Raw genomic sequence first — 7,409 nt, forward strand, 5'->3', positions numbered from 1 at the left:
ATTGAAGAATAGGTAGTGGGAAAACATGGTGAAGCATGAGAAGTAGATAGAGAATTGGGGTCATAGGATCAGGGAGTTTGAGATTGATCTTGGGGACAATGATTCCTGCCCTGCCTGTCTCCAGGGGGTGTTGTTAGGATCAAGTGAGATAAGAAATACGAGGGATATAGACTTGGGTTTTTTTGTATACAGATTTTTAAATCTAGGGGGGCGCCAGATCTTAGAGGTCCTGAAATGCTACACTAGGAGTTTAGATTATTTTGAGTTACTTTGAACATTTCATGTATATTTTTTAGAATGGATAAATACTATATTTGAAATTAAAAATTCACTGGATGAGCATAAAAATGAAATGATGGCAATGACTGAGGAAAGAGACAGAGAATTCTTGTCTAGTAGAGTCAGGAATCTATTATCCAACGTAAAGAACAGAGAAAATAGAAAGAAAATAAACAGATAATATAATGCAGTCCCAGAAGGAGAAGAACAATAAGGGGGCAAAAAATATTTAAAGACTAAATAGTAGCTGAAACTTTCATATGTTGCTGGTGGTATGCAAAATGGTGCATCTACTTTGGAAAGCAGTTTAGTGCTTTCTTATGACAATAAACATATACATGCCAGGATCTCTATTAGGACCCAGCAATTCTACTTATAAGTATTTACCACAAGAAATGAACATATAGGTCTACACAAAGATTTGTATGCAAATTTTCATAGTAACAGTTTTTTATAATGGCCCCAATCTGGAAACATGTCATTAAATGTTCATTAACTGGTAAATGGATAAACAAATTGTATTACACCCCTACTTTGGGGTACTACTCAGCAACAACAAAAATAACATAACAAATCTCAAAAACATGCTAAGTGAAAGAAATCCAACACAAAACACTGTTTGCTTCATGATTCCACTGACATGATGAACATTTCATATATTTTTAATTGTAAAAGAAATACATGCTCATTGGAAAAAATCAAATAATAGGGAAAAGATTAAAGTAAATATAGAACATCCACCCACTCCCTACACCCACTTCCCATGGGTGTCCATGGCAAATGGTTTGACATTCAGCCTTCCAGACCATTTTCTATGTATGTACAAATATCCATATGTAGGTATGTGAGAGAGTGTGTGTGTGTATGTGAACAAAGGGAAGGCATGTGACAATATGAGAGTTGGTAGTGGATATGTTTGTATGTGGAATATACGTGAATGGATGGAGAGTGTGGTGTCTTGGAGAAAGCATTTGCATTGGATTGTGGGGAGCAAGACTATGGTGGAATATGTGTTGAAGAGTGAGCCGGATGTGCCTATACTCACGCATGCTTTGAGTATATCTGTATATGAGTGAGAGTGCATGTGAGAGTTTAAGGTGAGCATGTGCAGAGATAGGGTGAAGGGAGGACATGTGTTGGTAAGTGTGAGTGTGTGAGTATGGAGAGTGAATTAGTGGGAGGTTACTTGGGCAGCCCTAGTTATACCCCTTAGTTTATACTGCTCAATGAAAGCCTTCCACTGAATTCCTTTCAGCACCAGTCTTTGGGATGTGGACACTCTAGGTTTAAGAAAACTGTTATTTCTCCCCTCAGGCCCTGTGCCAAAGGGTACCCTCATTTAGCTTCATGCACATTCCATGAATACTTACTGTGGCACAAGGCACTGCTCTTATATTGCTCCTGGCAGATAAGAATAACTTCTGAGGAGTCATATCTCTTGACACTGTCCCAAATCCCTTTCTCTCATTGGATTCTCTTAAGAGCTTATTCTCTTCATTGTATGAGCAGAGGAAGCAAGAGCTGCTCAGAACTTGGGCCTGGGGGAAGGGGGGAGTGGTAAATTCCTGGCTCTGCTATTTCCTAGCTGTATTAGTTTGCTAGGGTTGCCGTAACAAAACACCACAGGCTGGGTGGCTTAAAGAACAGACATTTGTTTTCTCACAGTTCTGCAGGCTACAAGTCCAAGATCAAAGTGTTGTCAGGTTTAATTTCTTCTGAGACCTCTCTCTTTGGCTTGCAGATGGCCACATTCTCTTTCTGTCCTCACATGGTCTTTTCTCTGTGCATGTGCATCCCAGGTGTCTCTGTGTCCAAATTTCTTCTTATAAGGACACCATCCAGATTAGACTAGGGCCCACCCTAAAGGCCTCATTTTAACTTAATCACCTCTCCAAATACTCTCACATTCTGAGGTACTGGAGGTTAAAGTTTCACATATGAATTTTGGGGGAATGCAATTCAGCCCATAACACTAGCTGTGTGACCTTGGCCATGTCATTTCACCCTCTGAACCTCAGTTTTTCCCCAGAACAAATGGAGATAATCAGAGATGATATTTAAAATATTTAACACCTGGCAGGGACTCTGACCAGGCTCAAACTTCAGTGACTTTAGTACTACAGCAGAGTCCTAGAGGCCCTTTGCTAGGCCAGGCATTAACCCTTTGGTTGCTGGATTGTATCAGGAGGTCTGAGGGAGGAGGTGTCCCAAGGGAGGGTTCAGGGTGGCAGTGGTGGGAGAGAAGGGTGATACCAATCAATACAGAGGTTTTTCAATATCTTAACAACCTGTACAGCTCTATCTGTGCATACCACCCAAATATCAGTCCCAAATATATAATGCCTACATGCATAGTCTAATTCCACACGCACTGGAATGCTGACCTCCTCCCTAAACACTCAACTTGGTTTCTCTAAGGAAATTCCCCAGGGCTCAATTGTAGGGTCTCAAAAACCCTGCCACCTTAAGACTGAAGAGATCCTCTCCCCTCTTTAGTATATTATGGTGTTCACCAAAGTAAACCTGGTGGCTGCTTGGGGCATGCTCTCTGGCGATTCTGAGGAAGAAACCCATCTACATGCCTTGGAATGAGTATTTTATGTTTACACCATTATGGTGCAGCAGAAGGGTCAGATTCCAGTCTGGGCTTAGCTACCTTCTCACCCTTGGTGGGCTTCACTCTTCCCTCTGTCATACAAGGAGTTGGATAGTTCAATGTTCTGTGAAAATCTTTGCTGGGAAGCAGAAAGGAACTTGAACAGTAGTTGTTGAGTTAGAGGACACATACATCTCCCTCGTAGCAGACTATCTTGACCCTGGGATCTGTTCTTTCTCACCTCCTTTTCTTTCTCCGGGTCCGGACGTGACTCATCTTTGAGCAAGGAAGCCAGAGCAGGCTGCCTCTTGTTACTTGACTGAGGGCCACAGCTCCTTATCTCCAGACCCGTGTCTCACCTAATCTCTGACTGGGTGGTATGGTCAAGGGGAGATGGAGGCAGAACCTTTCCTTGGGGTGGGGGCTCCTTAATGGGAACTCAGGCCAAGAGAGGGTAATGGGAGATTTCAGGGCAAGCTGTTGATCCCAAGCCTCAGGGTTTAGCAGGACCTGAGTGAAGGGTGAAGTCAGCTTCAGAATCTCAGCCCTCCTGGGGCTATTTAGCAGGGCTCTTCTGGAAAGCTGAGGCCAAACGGAGAGAGAGAGAGAGACAGAGACAAAGACAGAGACAGAGGAAAAAGCCTCATCATAGTGGTAGCCAGTCAGAGGTGGTTTTAGCTCTGTGCATTTTTGTCACCAATGGTGAGAGTCCAGAAAAACAGGACTTTCTTGCCTTTTAGAATGTATTAATAAAGGATACTAGGTGCAGTGCTCTACCTCCAGCCCCTGCTAAATTACATTGGTTGACCCTGGCAAGAAAATCTCCTGTTTGGGTTTGACCAAGGTATGTTCACACTTAGACTTTAGCCCGACCCATCTCCCAGTGGAAGTGTCAAAAACTATCTCTGAAACACTTTGGCATGACTGTACTCACCTTAAAAAAATTTTTGCAGTAGGTAAAAGTTATTTTTAAATTAACTAGTTTTTTTAAATTTAAAAGCAGTATGTTCACAAAGTAAAGCATTTAATCAGTGCAAACAGCCAGACTGCCAAAGTTCACTACCCAGGGGTACGCACTGGTAACAGTTTATCGTGTGTTTCTTCCAGAAAATGTTAATGGTTTATACAGAGGAACATTTTTTTACATAAATGAACTCATACCATACCTTTCTTTGTTTACTTAACTGTATTTGGACAGCTTTCCATATCTCTACAAACATATTTACTTCATTCTTTTTAATGAAGGTATAGTTGGAGGTAGAGTTTATACCTTAATTTAATTGACCAGTTCCCAAATGATGAATATTCAGGGATTTTCCCCATTTATAGGGGAAAACTAGAAACAACACTGTACTGATTATCTCTGTACACTTGTCCATGCACAGGTGTGATACATCTGCAGGCTAATCCCTAGGCATATAATTGTTGGGTCAAAGGGTATACACACCAGAATTTTTGATAGATATTGATGAACTGCCCCTGAGAGAGATTGTCCAATTTACACTTCTACTAGCTATGTACAAGAGTGATTGTTTCTTCATATTGTCACCCACACTGAATACTATCAAACTTCTTAATCTTTGTCAGCCTAATAGGTGAAAAATATCTCACTTTAAATTGAATATTTTTCATTATGATTGAAGATGAGCATTTTTCATTGATATTTCTCTTTCTGTACACTCCCTCTTCATGCTCTTTTCCCATTTTGTACTATTATTCACCTTATTCTTATTGATTTATAAGATCTCTGTTATTAAGGAAAGTAGTTCCTTCCTTCCCTGTTTTATGTAAATATACATTCCTAGTTTGCTGCTTGTGTTTTCATTTTATATCCTATGTATTTGTGTGGTGCAGAAGTTGTAAATGTTATGTAGTAAAATGTATCAATCTTTTCTTTTATGGCTTTTGAATTTTGTATGGTGTTTGTTTAGAAAAGGTTTCTTCACTTAGAGGTTATAGAAATTTTGCCTGGTTTTCTTCTTGTACTTTAAATTCTTTTTCTTTTTCTTTCTTAACATTTAAATCTTAGAATCTGGAAATGTCCTAATTTTGTACTTAACTTTCCAAACTTAGCACCTCTAAATCTGTTTATTTCCCTCAAGCTAGTACTTTTCAAACATTCCCACAAAACATCTCAGAGGAGAGGGAAATGTCCTTGAGCCCCTGGGGATCTGGGGAGGAAATTTGGTGCCAACTGAGGGTCAACATTTTTTTGAAGCCTCATGTTTTATTGTAAATAGCCATGCCAGTTTTGCATTATATGTCATGCTATATCCATGTTTCCTTTAGTATAAAAATAGAGATTTAAATTATTTATCCACTGAGTGAAACCAGTGCCTTAAGAAGATGGGTTGTGCCATATTTAGTCTGTGATTTCATTGCCCTGCTCTAGCCTGCTATGCACACACAGTGCTGCTGTGTTCTCCGGGACGTTTGTTGGCTACACTTTGGAGAAGCAAAGCCTCAGGCTGTTGGTCTGCAGTCAGGGTATACCACCATCAGAGGAGCATATGCAACCAGTAATGTCTGTGTTATTTTGCTAGGGCTGCCATAATCAAGTACCACAAACTGAGTGGCTTAAGACAACAGAAATTTATTCTCTCACAGTTCTGGAGGTTAGAAATCTGAAATCAAGGTGAGGGTTCCTTCTTGGGGGCTTAGAGGGAGAATCTGTTCCATGCCTCTCTCCTAGCTTCTGGTGGTTGCTGGTAGTCCTTGGCATTCCTTGGTTTGTGGTGGCATAAATCCATTTGATGCCTCTGTCTTCATATACATATGGCATTCTCCCTATGTGTCTCTGTGAGTCTTTTCTTTTCTGCTTAATGACACCAGTCATATTGGATTAAGGGCCTCCCTTACTCCAGTATGACCTTATCTTAAATAATTACATCTGCAATGACGCTATTTCCAAACAAGGTCACATTCAGAGATTCTGGGATGTATATGAATTTGGGGGGACACTATCAAATCCAGCACAAGGACTGAGTTAGAAGAGACTGGTTCAAAGAAGAGGGTGACCCTTGGTTATGCCTTCCATATCTTTCTACCAATTTATTATATTTTTTAACAAAAACCTCTTTAAAATTTTTAAAATATTTATTTATTTGTTTATTTTGGCTGTGCTGGGTCTTAGTTGTGGCATGCGGGCTCTTTGTTGCAGCATGTGGGCTTCTTAGTTGAGGTATGCATGCAGGATCTACTTCCCTGACCAGGAATCGAAACCAGGCCCCCTGCAATGGGAACATGAAGTCTTACCCACTGGATCACAGGGCATGTCCCCTCTTTTAAAATTTTTATTTAAAACATTTTATTGTAGAAAATTTTAATGTATACAAAAATAAAGAGAATACTGTAATGAACTTCATATATCCATTACCCAGTTTCAAAATTATCTACTAACAACTTTTGTTTTTGTAATATCTTTATTGGAGTATAACTGCTTTACAATGGTGTGTCAGTTTCTGCTTTATAACAAAATGAATCAGCCATACATATATATATATATATATATATATCTCCCCATAACTCCTCCCTCTTGCGTCTCCCTCCCACCATCCCTATCCCATCCCTCTAGGTGGTCAAAAAGCACCGAGCTGATCTCCCTGTGCTATGCAGCTCCTTCCTACTAGCTATCTATTTTACATTTGGTAGTATATATAGTCCATGCCACACTCTCGCTTCATCCCAGCTTACCCTTCCCTCTCCCCATGTCCTCAAGTCCATTCTCTACATCTACGTCTTTATTCTTGTCCTGCCCCTAGGTTCTTCAGAAACTCTTTATTTTTTTTAGATTCCATATATATGTGTTAGCATACAGTATTTATTTTTCTCTTTATGACTTACTTCACTCTGTATGACAGTCTCTAGGTCTATCCACCTCACTACAAATAACTCAATTTCCTTTCTCTTTATGACTGACTAATATTCCATTGTATGTATGTGTCACACATTTTTTATCCATTCATCTGTTGATGGAAACTTAGGTTGCTTCCATGTCCTGACTATTGTAAACAGAGCTGCAATGAACATTGTGATACATGAATCTTTTTGAACTATGGTTTTCTCAGGGTATATGCCCAGTAGTGGGATTGCTGGGTCATATGGTAGTTCTATCTTTAGTTTTTTAAGGAACCTCCATACTGTTCTCCATAGTGGCTGTATCAATTTACATTCCCACCAACAGTGCAAGAGGGTTCCCTTTTCTCCACACCCTCTCCAGCATTTATTGATTGTAGATTTTTTGATGATGGCCATTCTGAGTGGTGTGAGGTGATAGCTTATTGTAGTTTTGGTTTGCATTTCTCTAGATGTTGAACATGTTTTCATGTGTTTGTTGGCAATCTGTAAATCTTCTTTGGAGAATTGTCTATTTGGGTCTTCTGCCCATTTGTGGATTGGGTTGTTTGGTTTTTTGATATTAAGCTGCATGAGCTGCTTCTAAATTTTGGAGATTAATTCTTTGTCAGGTGTCTCATTTGCAAATATTTTCTCCCATTCTGAGGGTTGTCTTTTTTTCTTTTTAACATCTTAATTG

Source organism: Globicephala melas, chromosome X (genome assembly GCF_963455315.2).
Source record: "Globicephala melas chromosome X, mGloMel1.2, whole genome shotgun sequence".
NCBI classification, from domain to species: Eukaryota; Metazoa; Chordata; class Mammalia; order Artiodactyla; family Delphinidae; genus Globicephala; species Globicephala melas.